Source organism: Saccostrea echinata, unplaced genomic scaffold (genome assembly GCF_033153115.1).
Source record: "Saccostrea echinata isolate AGI-Se365-2 ecotype Australia unplaced genomic scaffold, CSIRO_AGI_Sech_v1 ptg000047l, whole genome shotgun sequence".
Classification (NCBI taxonomy): Eukaryota; Metazoa; Mollusca; class Bivalvia; order Ostreida; family Ostreidae; genus Saccostrea; species Saccostrea echinata.
This window is the reverse complement of record NW_026889796.1, coordinates 1,051,628-1,067,516: the sequence shown is the minus strand read 5'-3', so window position 1 is coordinate 1,067,516 and position 15,889 is coordinate 1,051,628. Positions and strand designations below refer to the sequence as shown.

Sequence of the window (15,889 nt, the reverse complement as noted above, 5' to 3'; positions counted from 1 at the left end):
GCTGGTCAGTTTTGCCATTTTGGAGATACTAAAGATTAGCAGAATTCTTATCTCAACTTTTCTCTTAGAAGTCAGTTTAGTCATATCTATAGTGGTATCACATGTCCTGATTTCTGTGTTTTATCAGTACCTGTTATGTTAATTATTTTAAAAGGATGCTTTGAAAAGGAAACGTATTAAGATCTAATTATGCATTTTTTGAGAACAAAAGGTCTGTCAGTATTCATTGGAGATTTCTGGCTTATTCAAGATCATTGTGGCAGCATAATGATTTATAAATTTTTCTAATTATCTCGTGCTTTACTTAAACTTTACATAACAGGTTAACATAGAAATACAGCATAAAATAAACTGAAATAAAAATATTTCTTAAAGGACAGGCCAGTGTCTTGAGTGACTAATTCTACTGACAGAATATGATAAATTTATATATAGAACTAAAACAATATTTGATTGATTGTTGTAAGTTTGACTCAGCAAATTTTGACGGTGTCTATAGGAAGTTTGAAATAGATGACTTGCATGTAGATGTTATTTCTTATAGCTGGCTTTAAAAAAACACATTTGAGAATGTTTTCCATAATAGGTCATACTATTCTCTGAATTGTAACAAAATGCAGAAAAATTAACAGAGCATGGAATGTGTATTTGAATGTACAAAAGACTGTTTGGAGCAAGTGGAATCAAATAATTCATTGAAGATAAAATGGAAGTCTAACACGGAGGTCTATTGGAAAAAGTGAAATTGATGTTTGTGATGCAAATTGTGATAGCAGAAAAAATATGATTAAATGTAGTAGTATCACACAAGCCCATTTATAAGAACATGGAATGGGAAAGTAAAAAAAAGTCCCCTAAAAAACTACGGACTACTGTAACAGTTCACTGTCAATTGAAATTAGTTTTTTCTTGCTGAAGGTGAATGCCCTATTAATATAGTTGATGTAAATTATATAGTACCTAGAGTGCTTAAGTGTTGATCTCTTTGCATAATAACAAAGTACTGCACCTGATACCACTGTCATTAGGTTTAATATTGAAAATCCCACAGGCTACTTTTGTGGGTCAGGACTAATTATAAAGGGCCTTAAGGTCAAACCACTGTTTGGTATCGATAGCAGTGCTTGCTCCTCGAGGGAACATTTCATGTAAAGCTTTTTACAGATAAGGCCAAAAAAATAATAGTCTTGTTTCCTGCTACCAGCCTGAAAAAAATAGGGTAGGTAGGTAGGAAAATTATTTTATTTTTTTCCGACAGCATTTTTTGGATATGAACTAATACAAGATCAAATTAAACATGTCACAGGTCAGTATTGTCTATTAAAATTATATTTCATGTCATTTGATGCACAACTCAAGTGGTATTTTTTGAAAGTCCATATTTTAAAAAACTTAGAATTTCATGAAATGGTTGTTTTGTGTTAAAACAGAAACCAATTACGGTGACAGAATGATGAAATTCTGGAAATTCACGATTTTTTTTCTTCCAAAACTAAAAAAAACTTTAAGGTTGGGCTCAAAAAGATAAGGTCGGTCGGGTAGCAGGAAACAAGACTATTATTTTTTTTTGGCCTAAATTAAATAAAAAAAAAAAAAGGAACACTATGTGAATTAATCTCAGTAACGTTGGGTTTTGAAAATAAGATAGTGAAAAGTTATTATTATGGTATACTTGTGTGTACAGAAATGGAATGTAGATCTATATATATATATTAATAGTGAGCATCTCTGTAAATAGAATTTGATGGATAGCACTTCTGACTCTGTAAGAGGAAAATGTTCATTGAAACAAAACTTTTCCTCAATAATCGATACAACATAAGCCACCCAAATTACATCTGACGTCAATTTTCAAACAAGACTTTTATATCAATTTCTAATCAAAAAACGGCATCTGTGTTGAAAAAAAAGCCTAATTATTCTTCCGCATTCATAAGCTCTGGATTGATGCAAGCAGAGTGTAATTGATTGGTGAAGATTTTGACTGACATAAGCAAGGCATAATGCATTAGTTGGAAATGAATGATTATATTTCATATTAAATGATGACAGATTAAATATATATATATGTATATATACATCATGGTCGTACAAATATGAAAGTAGAAAATGGGAGCGTATATATGTAGAAAAATAAACAATTAACACCATTTGAAAAGTTTCTCAGATAATAATTAACTGAATAAATAATAAAGAACAAGTGCACTAATATGGGCCCCGGTAAAAATGTGAAAAAATGAAGATTCAAATTAATCAAAATTTTTCATCTCACATCATCAACTGATATCTAAACTATAAGATTTAACAAATTTTAGCGCTGAAATTCATGCTTATACAATGATCAAAGCCATACAATGTGGTAGGGGTCAGCCGACATTTGTGATTTTCTATAGTAAATCGGGGACGGGCATTCATTTCAAAGCCTTTGTTTATTGTCAGCCTAATGCTGTACAGACTTGTGCCAAAGACAAAAGATGCATTATACATTTATAAAACTTGTGCGAAAGTAGGAAATTTGTACAAGATTAGGCTGGTACTTAAACTATTAAAAATGTATGAAAAGTCAGGGTTCTCATTAACGCAAGAATCTGCGTCCTAGACGCAGTAAAATTCCTTGGGACGCAAGGTTCTTAAAAACGATGCGTCCGCGGACTCGTGATCGGACGCGTCCTCGTTAGCGAGAAAATTCGGGAGATTTCGAAAACGGGGAATTTAGATGTTAGGATTTGTCAAAGAAATATTTAATCGAAACCTTCATGTAACTATCATAAAGTTTATCCAAGAAACAACTTTTCTTGTACTTATTTCACTTTTTTTAAACAGGGATTGATCATAAGATATTTCATGTTTATTAGTCCAGTCATAATAGTGTCGCATGCCAAACTTAAAAAAAAAAAAACACTTTTGAATCTTGAGTGTTATCTACATGCAGAAACCATAATTACTGCTTGTATACACAATGGGGCTTGATTATCTCGTGAATTTCACCCAGTGCAGACGACCGACAGGATTAGTTACGCCTCATTGCACATGACACCTGTGATTGTACACAGTCAACTTTTTGGGTACTAGTTGATTATGCAACAGTTAATTTTAGCTTTATAATCACCAAGTTATTTTTATGGCAATTGATTACGCGTGTATTTTAGAATATGGCTTGAATGCATTACCAGTTTATATACTTGAATATGTTAATATTGCGTAAACAAACTGATAAAATGATAAAGATTTTTATTGATGTTTGGATGGAAGAATACTGCAATATTTTAGTTGGGACTCAACATAATTTTTCTGGGACGCATCAAATTTAGCTGGGACGCAACCTTCTCAGAAATCTTGAGTCCTGGGACTCAAGTTAGCAAAATCCTAGTGAGAACCCTGAAAAGTTCGATGTTTTTCCTATAGCAAGCGAGAGCTATTTATCTGTGTGACCTTTGTTGAACCCACCCGTGGAATAATTTATTTTCAATAGTCACATGAGTTCTATCCGTTAAACATTCCTCAAAAGTGCTCACCGTTAAACAGTCATGTTTTATACATGTATCGTTCGCCAAAGTCGTGCCGCTTTAGAGATGTTTGCATGTATTTGGTTTTATGAAAAACGGGAGGGTAAATAGAGCTTAGTATCGTTTAAAATATCATACATAAAAATGTCAAACATTTTTAACATTAATTATAAAAGATGATGGTACCGGTATTGAAAGCCATAATATTACGAAGTTATAAATAAACACAATAAATTACATGCATGACTATAAATATATTTAATATCAGGATAACCTATTAAAACCTTCAAAACTTGTTTCCAATGGGTTTCTTATAAATATAGATGGAAAAAATAATTAATCAACAATTATTTGAAGTTTAAAATTATTAAAACACTAAATGAAAATGATTTGCACAAACTTTTTGACTCACTGTTACTTACATATTCAGATTTTCTGGTTTTAAATAACATCGATAACAAATATATCAAACTATGTTCTTAAGTGGTAATACAGTAAAACGGTTCAGTCTATACCCCTATATACTTTTTGTAATTTAAAATTGACAAAGAAAGTAATGTTAATATTTATTGTATTATTTCAAATGTAATCATGCAAAATTCTTAGTTTGATCACTATGGCTACAGGCAACTATACAGCTTCATTTTTTTTTATAGATAAAATTATTCAGCAAACTCACCCGTCGATGATCCACCACCAAGATTGTTCAAGTGCCGATTTAAATGTCTCCTCCCCCTGATTTAAATAGACGAAACTCAAATAGGTTCGGTATGACTTTTCCAGATTTGGTGTATCTATAGGCATTTAAAAATCTCCTATTGTGTAAAATCCATGATGATTTAGGTGATGTTTAACGTGATTCTGAATTAGAAATATCCACCAGTGTTTAACTATTACCAATAGACAAGGATCTGGTAATACATTCTGTATTAAAATGGCACTGAAAAAGGGCCCATTCTCTATTACTTAAGTGCACTTGTCCTGTAACATTTTTTGAAATTTTGTTTCTTTAAATTTTTAAACCTATTGCACACTGAGCCAATTTCAACCAATTTTGGCATCTATGGATGACCGTGATGAAGGGAAAGAAAAGTTGTGAATTTCATGATCCCCACCCTCCATGGGGCCTGACATTTGGAAATGATTTGTTTATAGGGTTTAGTCTGAGGGGTGGGGCTAAAACCATCAAAATTATTGCAATCTTCAAAGATCTTCTTTACTCCTAACATCAAGCATTTGAATTGTTTGCATGATTATAATATAAAACATTGAGCCCTCTACCAAAATTATGAAATTCATGACCCCAAGGTCAGGGGTTCTGGAGTTAGGCTGGGGTTCACTTGATCAAATGGTGAAAATGTATTTCTTTAAAAATCTTCTCTACATGATCCGGGGTATTAAGCAAACTAACTAAGTGCTTGGTTATGATGAGCAAGGGTGCCTCTTCCAAGGTTGTCGACCCTTAGACAGGGGTTCTGGCATTAGGGCAGGACTCTATTTACAGTATAGTGAAAATGCATATATTCTGAAATCTTCTCTGCTGCTGGGTATTTAGCAGATAAATTAAAAGCATTGTTATGATGGGCTATGATGCCTCTTCCTAAATTGTGAAAAAAATGGCCCCTAGGTCAGGGGTTCTGGTGTTGGGTGGGGCTTTTTTAATAACATGGTGAAATGCAACAATTCTTTGAAAATGGTCTCTGCTTCTGGGTATAAAGTAAACAAAGTGATGGTTATAATGGGCAAGGTTTCAAAGAATTTTCTCTATAAAAATCTTCTTGGTTACACAGGTGAGCTTTATGGCTCAAGGGACTTTTGTTTATAATTATGCTTAAAGAGTTTCTTATGTAGCAACAAAAGGGGAAGATTTACATTGGACTTTTTCAAAAACATTTTAAAATCTCACCTGAATAAAATTTTACATACTGCATGTATTACAGGAAAAGAATTTTTTTCTCCTTAACTGCAAAGCCATGTTACTCATATCAATATTGAAGAATCTTCATGTTGTGTGGAATCAGAGACCCGGTTGGAACATGCAAAGATAGAGTCAATCTGCTGGAGAAGTCAGCAGGGCTATTTTAAGTTACTTGGGTGAGCGTTATGACCCATGGGTCCCTTGTATTGATGTTTAATTGCTGGCTAGGTTCAAGTTTTGTATTGTTCGAACTTTTGTTTATTATTCACTACTTTTGGATTTTTTTCTTTTTTTTTGTTTTTTGTTTTACACGTTTCTAATGTACTTCGTAAGTTGTACTAGTTTTACACATGTTAAAAAAAAAAAAATTACTAAACCCCATGTTGTATCAGCCCTATGGAATAATTACTTTGTGTTGGGCACATTGAGCAAGTAGACATGAATATATACAGTCGTTTGACCAGTTCCGAATTTTGATCAGTTCCGAATAATTAATGATTTAAGAGCTGATAATTAATAAATTCAAAAGTGTAAACATAAATTCATGCATATGTAAGGGTGAAACGATTACACGTGTAAACGGCGACGTTTTGATTAAATGCTCTAAATGTTTACGAATTGAGTAAACATTTACACGAAGGTCATTATCAATGTCTATCAGAAGTAAAGATAAATACAAACAAGTTGTTTTATTTCATATTTACCAAAGAAAGTAATTGTTTTCTGTTTTAATCAATACCGGAAACATGTTATTAAACAAAACTATCTAAAACCCAATACTGTCTATGATATATTTAATTCCGATTTTTGAGTAGCGAATACTAACAACGCATTATGATTTGATTTTATTTTTCCAAGTATAAAACTTGATTTACTTCGATTAAATTAATATAATACGTTTTCACCAGTCTTAGCAAAGTGTTTCATTACAATCAGCAGATCACAGTATACTTAATTCAGGATTAAAAGATCCGTCTTTGCAAGTTTAATTTGACAATGCTTATACTACGCCCGATATGTAGCCAAACAAAATAGTAATGCAATATTGGGTGACGGCATAGAAAGTGAATGAGTTTAATGCGCTAAAATCATATTCTTTCGTCATAAAAACCAACAAATAAATAGTTATAACTACTCATACTTACATTATAGTGAAAGAATAGAGTATTAAATTAGTGTTTCATGAGTAAGTAACCATAAAAATTCAACACAAAATATTCTCCCCAGGAGTCCCGTGTAAACGATAACATTTCGTTTACTGCTGATCGTTTAAACATTTACAAAATTCAGTAAACATTTCAGCCTTGTGCATATGGAATGAAGGCTTATCTATGAGTATTAGAATTATATGAAGTTTTGATTTTTTGCCGTCAGTTTGTGTTCACTATCGTACTTGAAACTGGCGACATACTTTTACAATGCAACATATCTGAATCCCACGACACCTTTGTTTGCAGGAAAACGTCCGTAAAAACGTCCATTTTTCACACAAAACAACATTTCAACTATCAAAAGTAAGTTTCATATGTATTTTACAGTTATGATTCTGTTCCGATATTTAGCAGAATTCTGCTAATTTGAATCCAAAAATCCGATATGAATGAGTGTTTTCTGATGTTTTTGGTACTTTCTAATTTTGCATCAATCCATGTCCGTTTCTGTCTGGGTAGTTTATTCAAGTTGTTTTGTCCGTGTTTTGTTCTAGTCTGCATCATTCAGACGTTTGGTTTTATCTCCAAGTAAGGTAAACAAAACGTAAGGATGATTCAGACTTCCTTACAATGGCGTGGTGGTTTATTCAGCCTGGTTAGGATGTAACAGTTGTTGAAAAAACTGTCAAACTTCGATATTTGTCACTCATTTAAATCTTTTTAGGACTCCATAAAGCCCTTATTTTGGCACCCCCTTGACCCCCCCCCAAAAATTTCAGATATATTGGCCAATTCATAGAATCATCACTGATTTTAACAAATACCAAAAGCTTGCCGAAAAAAAATAATTGGACTGCCGGAAGATATCGGAATATTTTCGTGTTGTCATTTTACTAGTTCCGAATACCCATTATAAACACTATGTAATACATTAGTTTTCTGTTATTTCTTCATTGTAAATGTGACTGTTATTTCTCTTTATCCTTTGGTAATACCACTTACTTAATGGTAAGCATTTATTTTAACTTTTCCTAGGCATGTCAATTGATAATGTGTGGGACAGATATTTTTAATTTAGTGTCGAATTGCATGGGAACCGCTAAGGTATTCGGAACTCGTCGGCTTATTCTTAACTAGTAAAATGAGTACCCATGTTAACTTGCTAAAATAAAAAGTTTTTTTTGAAAGACTGAACTTTTATGAAACAACATTTAATTCCGCAAGTCATTGAACTACTTTGACAAAGAAATTAGAATTTAAAATAATGCTGTCATATATTTATAGCACCGTCTAATCGGTTCCCTATTCGCAACTGGTGAAACGACTGTAGTATATATAATACCTAAACTGCTATACATTAGATTGTCATGATAGTTGTTAGAGGTGACTTACAAAATGTATATTCTTAATTATTGTCTTTCAGACTTTAGATATATCTCAGAGGCTAATGTCCTTTAGCAATTAATTCTTTGGAGGATTGGATGACACATTATGTGTTCACATTATCTTAGATTGAATATAAACATCATTGCCTTGCATGAATCAAGCATTAGTTGTCAATCTTTATCTTCTGGAAGCATCCTAACCTAACACTGACCTATAAGTTGTACAAGGTTGTAGCGACATGATGCATCATTGTCAGTTTGATTGATTTCTACTAACACTGCATGTTTATATCACTCTCATACCCCCCCCCCCTTTCCCATACCCTATAGTCCCTCCCCAGGAAAGTGGTGCACATCACAGTGGAATTAATTTGTGTTAAACCAGCTTTTTGTGTGCAAGAATGATCTGCAAGTTTGGGACCTTCTTTTTCTAACAAATATTTATTTCCATGGACAATTTTATTTTATTGTGAATTTTAATATTAATATAGACTGTTTCTTAGGTCACAATTGATGGTCACTGATGAATTTCTATCTAAAAAATCACAAATAAAAGTTGTTGGAAAATGCCATATCCAGTGATTGCACTAAATTTTGAATACATCATTTTATGTAAACGTACAGTATATATAGTAGTTATTGTATTTTTGATTCACTGAATTCTTTGTTAATTTTAAGTGGATTGTACTTTCAAAAGAATCTAAAAGTTACATCACTTGGATGGGAAGTTACAGATGAAGTCATGAATGCATGTGTATATTGCATATGATTTGGCATTATCATTATTACTGTGGTATTGTTTGGTTATGCCATTTTTGCACCAGTAATTTGTCAATGAGAATGTTTGTTTTACTTATTTATAAATAGATTTATTATGCTTTGTTATTGATATTATATGGCCAAGATATTTTTAGGGAGTTGAGAAAATTGAACCTGAAGATTTCCATTATTGATCAGTTGATATTTTTAGAGCTGCAATTCTACTGTTGCTGAGGAGTAAAAGGAGATTGCAGGGCTCCTTTACAAAGAAATGGCAGCTCCAGGACTTAATAGATAAAGCTCCTGCTGAAAAAAGTAAAAATGAAAAAAAGAGACAAAGTTGTCTCAGTGACCTTGAAGAGCTGCCAACTAATTTTTAGTCTGCAGCCGTCAAAACAAATTTTTTTTCGGTGATGTCACTTGAAAACGAGGATCAGAGATTATGTAACACAGAGAAACAAGTAGGCTAGCTGATAGGGTTGTGGTCTTGTGTTTTAATGTCGTAAGATCAGAGATAAGGCATATTATTTTATTTCCTATGCCTGTCCATTAAATCAATCTTAGCTTTTAAGTCCTGAACTAGACGGAAGTCATACAGAATGCAACTAAAAGGGAGGTAAAAACATAGTTCCAACCCAACCCCCACTGATCTCTCTCAATCGCTGACCCTTTCAGTGGAATTTTTTTCATTTTCAATATGGTAAAGAAAAAAATGTGAAGTAAGCACTTTGAAATGCATCCTACATGTCTATGATGCTGCCAGAAGATTGCTCAGAGTGCTGTATACATGCCTACCTTACAGACTTGCTGTCTGATGAGGGCTAGGCAGTGTAGATGTGTGCCACTTGTTGAATTGTAAACAAAAAGATTATTGGCACAAGGATCTACTTGTTATATGATGAACTCTCTCTCTCAAAAAAAAGATCTTAACTATGATCTATGCAGAACCATTCTATTTAAAAATTGTAGCATTGTTAAGTTTTATCTTCACAGAAAGTTTATTTGGTTGTTTAAAGTATCGAAATTCTATTCCACTTTGCGAGACTCTGAATAGATATATGTTTACTAATTCCTAAAAGATATTTATGTTGATAAAATGATTTTTTTTATAGATGGGAATGTTCTTTATAGATCTGACAAGTCCTCAAGCATCTTTTTTTTCTGTTGTATATAAAAAAAAAACAAACAAAAAAACACACACACAGAGAGAAACTGGTTAGATCACATTATGACCTCTGAGGCAGATATTTTTTCCCTATAATGTAAGTACAGTTGCATATATCATATACATGTAAGCATTTTCATACTCATTATCAACAAAGAAGAAACGTGAAGTGTTTAGTTTTAAAAAAAACTATACTTTCTATTAGATTTCAGACAGTTACATGCATATGGCCTTGAATAACAATTCTTTTCCCTGTCTGCAAGTAAGAATTGGGTTTCTGAGGCAGTTGTTAGACGTAAATGATGCAAAATATATCTCTTAATATGTTTCTGGATTCATAGGAAGACGTTGAAGGGCAACCTATGTTAGTTTTGTAGCATGTTTACTTTGCAGCAGGTGATAGATGATGACATTTATTGTGAAGTATAATGATGAACACAAATTAAAGTCATGTTGGCACAGACATTTTAAAGCTCATAAAATCTACCAAGCTCGGTCAGGATTAAAAGCAATGGTGTATTATTGCCACTGTGACAAGATAATGTTGTACTGAAGGTCATGGCCATAAAATTATGCTTAATATCAGATAGAGTTATATCCCTTTGGATACTAAGCAGTGTGTTTTTGTTTTAACCTAAGTGATGCAACAGTGTGGAGTTATATGTTTTCAGCTGATGCAATGTTTACATATGTAAATAACAGCTACAGGATTGCACAGGGGATAGACTTCTACTCTGCAGAAAATATAGAAAATATAGGCCATGTACAAAAATAAATGTAAGAAATCGATCAAAACAATGACTCATCACTGTATAATTGGGACCTCTTAGATTAATGATTTGGGTTTATATATTACTGCCAGAATCAATCTCATGCTTTTTGCAGTATAGTCGGAACAGATTAGGAGCAATGATGGACTTAAGTTGGAAGGTTAAGAATGTTTTCCATTAATAAGGTCACTTTCTGCGTATTCCACACAGTTTGTTTACTTCATAATTTTCTTCTAATGTTAATAAATGCCTAAAGGGAAAGTTAAGAGAGGCATTCACAGAGGTGGGTTGTTTACAAAATAAAATGTTATCTGAATTTTTTATGTGCCAAAGGTTAACATCGAGGGCAGAGGGAACATATTGTTTCTGCATGAAAAAGTTTAAATGATGACTATTGCACACTACGCTGACACTAGCTATTTATGATTTTTTGGCCCAGCATAAATTCTGAAGCTATATATACATACAGATATAGTCCAAGAGGGTGAAGAATTGTTTCAATAATAAGATAGAGAAGACGAGGAAATAATTTATGCAAGATAAAACATATGTGATATATATATATATTCTTGATGTATCTTCATAAGAGATAATTTACTGCAGGTTGCAAATTATCTGACTTGCATGCGATTCAGCTTTGTGTATAAAAGTATGAGCATATCATATGCTGCTCTCATAACATATGACAGAATGTCACGCAGCTCTTACAAGTGTGTACTTTTGGTCCAGCTTATTTATGAATATCATTTAGACTGTACGACGTGTCTTACAAACAGATGAGTGTCATATTACTTTAGTGTATATATAATTAAAACAAACAAACAAAAGCTCAGCAATCTCCCAGGCTTGTGATTTTATGTTTGTGATTATACATTTAATATTGAACAGTGTATAATCCAGGCCCTTCCCCTTATTATTTGTGTTAATTTTCCCAATTGTGACTTCCTCCAAAAATTAAAAGGATTAACATGCAATAAGATATGTAATTACTATAAAGCTTGTTATTCATATTCTTCTATATTTCAAATCAGAAATTTATAAAGTTGATAATAAACACTTGATTGCAGAAACCCAATATGTAATGAATTTAATGTATGTGAGATTGTAATGTGTATTTATAAGATTTTCACAAAATTTCTAAAAGGTTGTTAATTTTCCCAATTTTTACGACCCTGGCCCCTGCAGTCCATAAAAGTTGTGTGAGAGTCCATGCAGGTATTTATCAATACCAATTGGTCTGGTTCATTCTTGTATACACCTGTTATATTGAACTACATTCAGCTTGATATATTTTCAAAGATATTTTTAAAGGTACATTAATGTGTTCAACATACTTTGTTTAGGAAAGGTGACATTGCTGTTTTTATGTGGCTAAAAATAACTTTTTGTGGATTTATAAAGAACTTCCTACAACAAGCTGACAATTAAAACAATGTCAACGATCAACTGCCAACACATAAATTGAGGTGGAAAACTGTTAATTAGTCTTCACCAGTTGACTCCTATTATTTATATCCTGTAATTTTGAAATTTATTTCCATACTACATAGATATATTACTATATATTGCATGAAATTAATTTCTGTGCCACTTAATACACTAGCTGTGTTGCATTGTGTCAAGTTTGCCATATTATAAATTTAAACTCTAAAGAAAACATTTTGAAAAAATTAACACACACAAATTACTGATATTATATATACTATAAACTTGTAAATAAGAAGTATTATTATTTCAGCTTACTAGGGTGTTGGTGCCTTTCATTTATGAAATGTGTCATAAAACAAGAAAACATTACACCTCCCTGCAGGTGGTTTTTTCATTAATTGACTTGATTCTTTAATCCCTTTAATAAATGCTTGTTTACTTCAGGGCCTATAGGCAGCTTGAAGCACCCCCAGAACAAAACTATTGATCTAGTGACATAAGGCCCTTTGATAAAGTGTTATTAGAGGTTTTGTTTATGTTATTGAGACCCAAGACAAACCCATGATTATAGTGGTTGACTTTTCCTGTCTGTAAGTGATGGATCCCTAATGTTTTTGTCCATAGAACTATAGGGAGTAAATCCTATCTTACCAGTGGGGTATATTTGATTAATAAATCCCTGATTATCCAGTTGTATGGGTAAAATACATGATTGTAAAGATAACAGTAAATTGTTTATTCTCAACGTACTAGTTAGTAGTACTTGTACTCAGTTTGTTTTACATTGAATAGAGAGAAATTATATAAAAGAAAAAGTATGGCAGCTAGTGTATACATGTACCATATTTGATGCCAACAATCAAAAGTCAGTCACTACTAAAGATCATCCCAAATCAATTATTGATTACAATCTTCATAATCATATTGACTAAATTGAAAAAAAAAAATGAAAACATGATCTAAAGAACCTTTAGAAATAACTTTGTACACATGTTGTAGTAGCCATACACTTTCATATATAGTATTCCCTTTAACTGAAATAGTACAATATTATTGTTGAAATGAGCAATGTCATTTACAAATTGTTATACTATCCATTGGCACATCTTTTCCTTATTATTGTAATAATTTCATACTTGTCTGTTATGGGCTCTAAATTAGAAAATAAATGTTCTATTCTGTTCTGTTCTATGTTTTTCGATATTCTTGACTTTTCATCTGTGAAACTGATGGTGGTGCCTTGTACAGCAGCTATGGACTGGAAGATTTAAAGATTACTAGTATTATTTACAATTAAGTAAACACAGAAGAATTTTGATAAGTAAAAAGTTTGGGCTTTTCAGTTCTTTAATCATGCAATGATTGACTTTTAATTATAAAGTATAAAACTTTTGATTCCCCAGCACTAGTATTATACAAGTATTTGGGAAGAGATTCAATTTTATAATCATGTTAATTTACTAAAACATTGGACACAAATCAGACAAATTCTATGCATTAATTGCTTGAGTAAAAAAAATATAATAGAGTCTTGGAGATACCTCTTTCTAATGCATCTATGTTGTATGTATGAACAAATTTTACAGGTAAGATGTTGGATATATGAACAAATTGTACAGGTAATGTGAAGTCTTACCCTTATCTGAGGATTCATCATTGGAAAGAATTAACCTCACCTGTTAATTAATTAGCAATTTTTTCATATCCTCTGTAATGATTTGATATATGTCTTAATTCACACCCTTTATTTTCATTAACACCTTCTTTAATTTTTCACAGGATGGGAATTAAATTATGAGAAAATAATGAATGTGTGTCACAAAGAAACTAATTAAAATCCTGGAAAGAGTTAATAAGATGTAATGAATGTTACATAATATTCCCTTTAAGAAAATGGACCAATCTAAAAGCAGAGAAACTGTGACAGGTCATTAATGAAATGTCTGTGATGTAGGGAACAGTTATATAACCTAGAGATGGGTTTTTTGTATCTTTATGGATGACATTAAGAGGAAAAATCTTCCTCATGTATGTAATTAATTCCAGCTAATCTTCTGTCAGCTTGAGTAAATATTTCTTGCTTTGGTAGATGGTGATTGTAAATGAAGGGCCTGGGACTTGAACTCTATTGGAAAGACACCATGAGGAGAGGGTCTATTGGGTGATGATGTAACCTTACCACCATTCTTAACTCCACCAAAAGAAGAGCCAGCTGGATATCTAACCATTAAGGGGTAATGACCCATGTACCAGAGAGATAAGGGTGACAACTCTGCATGCATCATTAATGGGCCCACTTTGCACCTCCATATATTGAAGATTTCCATTACTGATAGAAGAATAACTCTGTCCAGGCTAATTGTTAGGATTCAATGGGTTCTGAACCAAAAGTGAGAAAAACAACAAGTTATTATTGAAACACTCTTTGATGTTTCTTTTAAATTGCAATCTACCGGTATTAATTTTAGTTTAAGATGGGTATGAAAAAGGCATTAGATCATTAAAAGGCTAGCTTTCACACTGCATACTGTCTAGTTTTCACAAAAGCTATGTTTGTGCATGAGGTAAACTAAAATAAAAAAGCAAAATAGTAGGCCCAGAATTGTCTAGACCAGCTTTCATTAAATAGGATGCAGTGAATAGTGTGCATAGTGCACCGTGTTTGTCTAATTTCCTTAGAACTTTCACAAATAATTTATCATCATCAAACAGGAGTATTGCATGAAATACTGACTTTTCCTGTCGATGATTATACCAGTTAATATTGTTAGGGGTTGAAGGTTCTATGTAGTGTTCCATCCGTCACTCATGTATTTATCTTTTAACCTATCTGTCACTCATTCTCTGACTTGGAGCTGAAAAGTGACGAAACTAATAATGCTTCATTTAAATAATTGAATTTGTATTTCCTACATGTGTGGAGAGGATTAGGGGAGGCCAAATTTCAATAGTATTTATTGGTGGGTCATTAACTGACAAGAGAGAAATCTATTTTGTATGAAACATGGGGTCCTGATGTTATAGTAGGAAGTTGTTATGGACAAAAGGAAAGATCAGAGTAGAAAGACATGAGAAACTACATGATGTGCATGCCAATAAATTTCTTCAGGCATTTTTTTCCATACTTGATGTATTGAGGGAGAGCAATTGTGTTTTAGGGGAGGGGGTGTTATATTCAATATAAATTGTAGATAAATGATGAACTGTACTTTATGCAATTATTAATTTATTGATTTGATACATAGATATGTTAAAATTCTGTCCCCATTCTTTGAATAATTTGGTGACATTAGGTAACTGCTTTTAGTTCAAATGACCATCAAGAGTAGCCACAAATGCTTGAGATTTGAATGATTTCATTCATTGGTTCAGGAGGTTTTTATAAATGTATGTAAAGAAAATGCCTCTCATCAGAAATCAATCGGAGTCAATCTGAGAGTAGTGAGCCAACACCCCTATCAGTGTTAGTGTGTGTGTACTTGTAGAAACCTTGAAATGCTGTAGTTCATTTGTTTGTTTGTTGTTTAACGTCCCTCTCGAGAATTTTTCACTCATATGGAGACGCCACCACTTGCCGGTGGAGGGCAACAAATTTTGACCTATGCTTGGCACGCAGGGCCATTGAGCAGTGAGGGACCTTTTTCGTGCCAGCACTTACTGCGACACGGGACCTCGGTTTATACAGTCTCATCCGAAGGACCGGCCTCTACATCCTGCAGTGGGATTCAAACCCGTGACATAAGGATCAACTCCTTACTCCTCGACTCTAGAGCAAATGCTCTAACCACTGCGCCACGCGGGTGACTA

The 15,889-nt window shown here is 32.8% G+C and overlaps 1 long non-coding RNA gene across 3 annotated transcripts in view; it reads left to right on the top strand.

The window, feature by feature from the left end:
• LOC133203030 (uncharacterized) overlaps nucleotides 1–15,889 on the top strand; it is a 64,270-nt gene that overhangs the window by 5,646 nt on the left and 42,735 nt on the right. For 2 of the 3 annotated variants that reach the window (XR_009723327.1, XR_009723326.1), the window contains exon 2: nucleotides 14,172–14,316. The exons of the other annotated variant lie outside the window; for it this stretch is intronic. This is a non-coding gene — a long non-coding RNA (uncharacterized LOC133203030). The remainder of the gene's footprint in view (nucleotides 1–14,171; nucleotides 14,317–15,889) is intronic. 3 annotated transcript variants of the gene reach the window in all.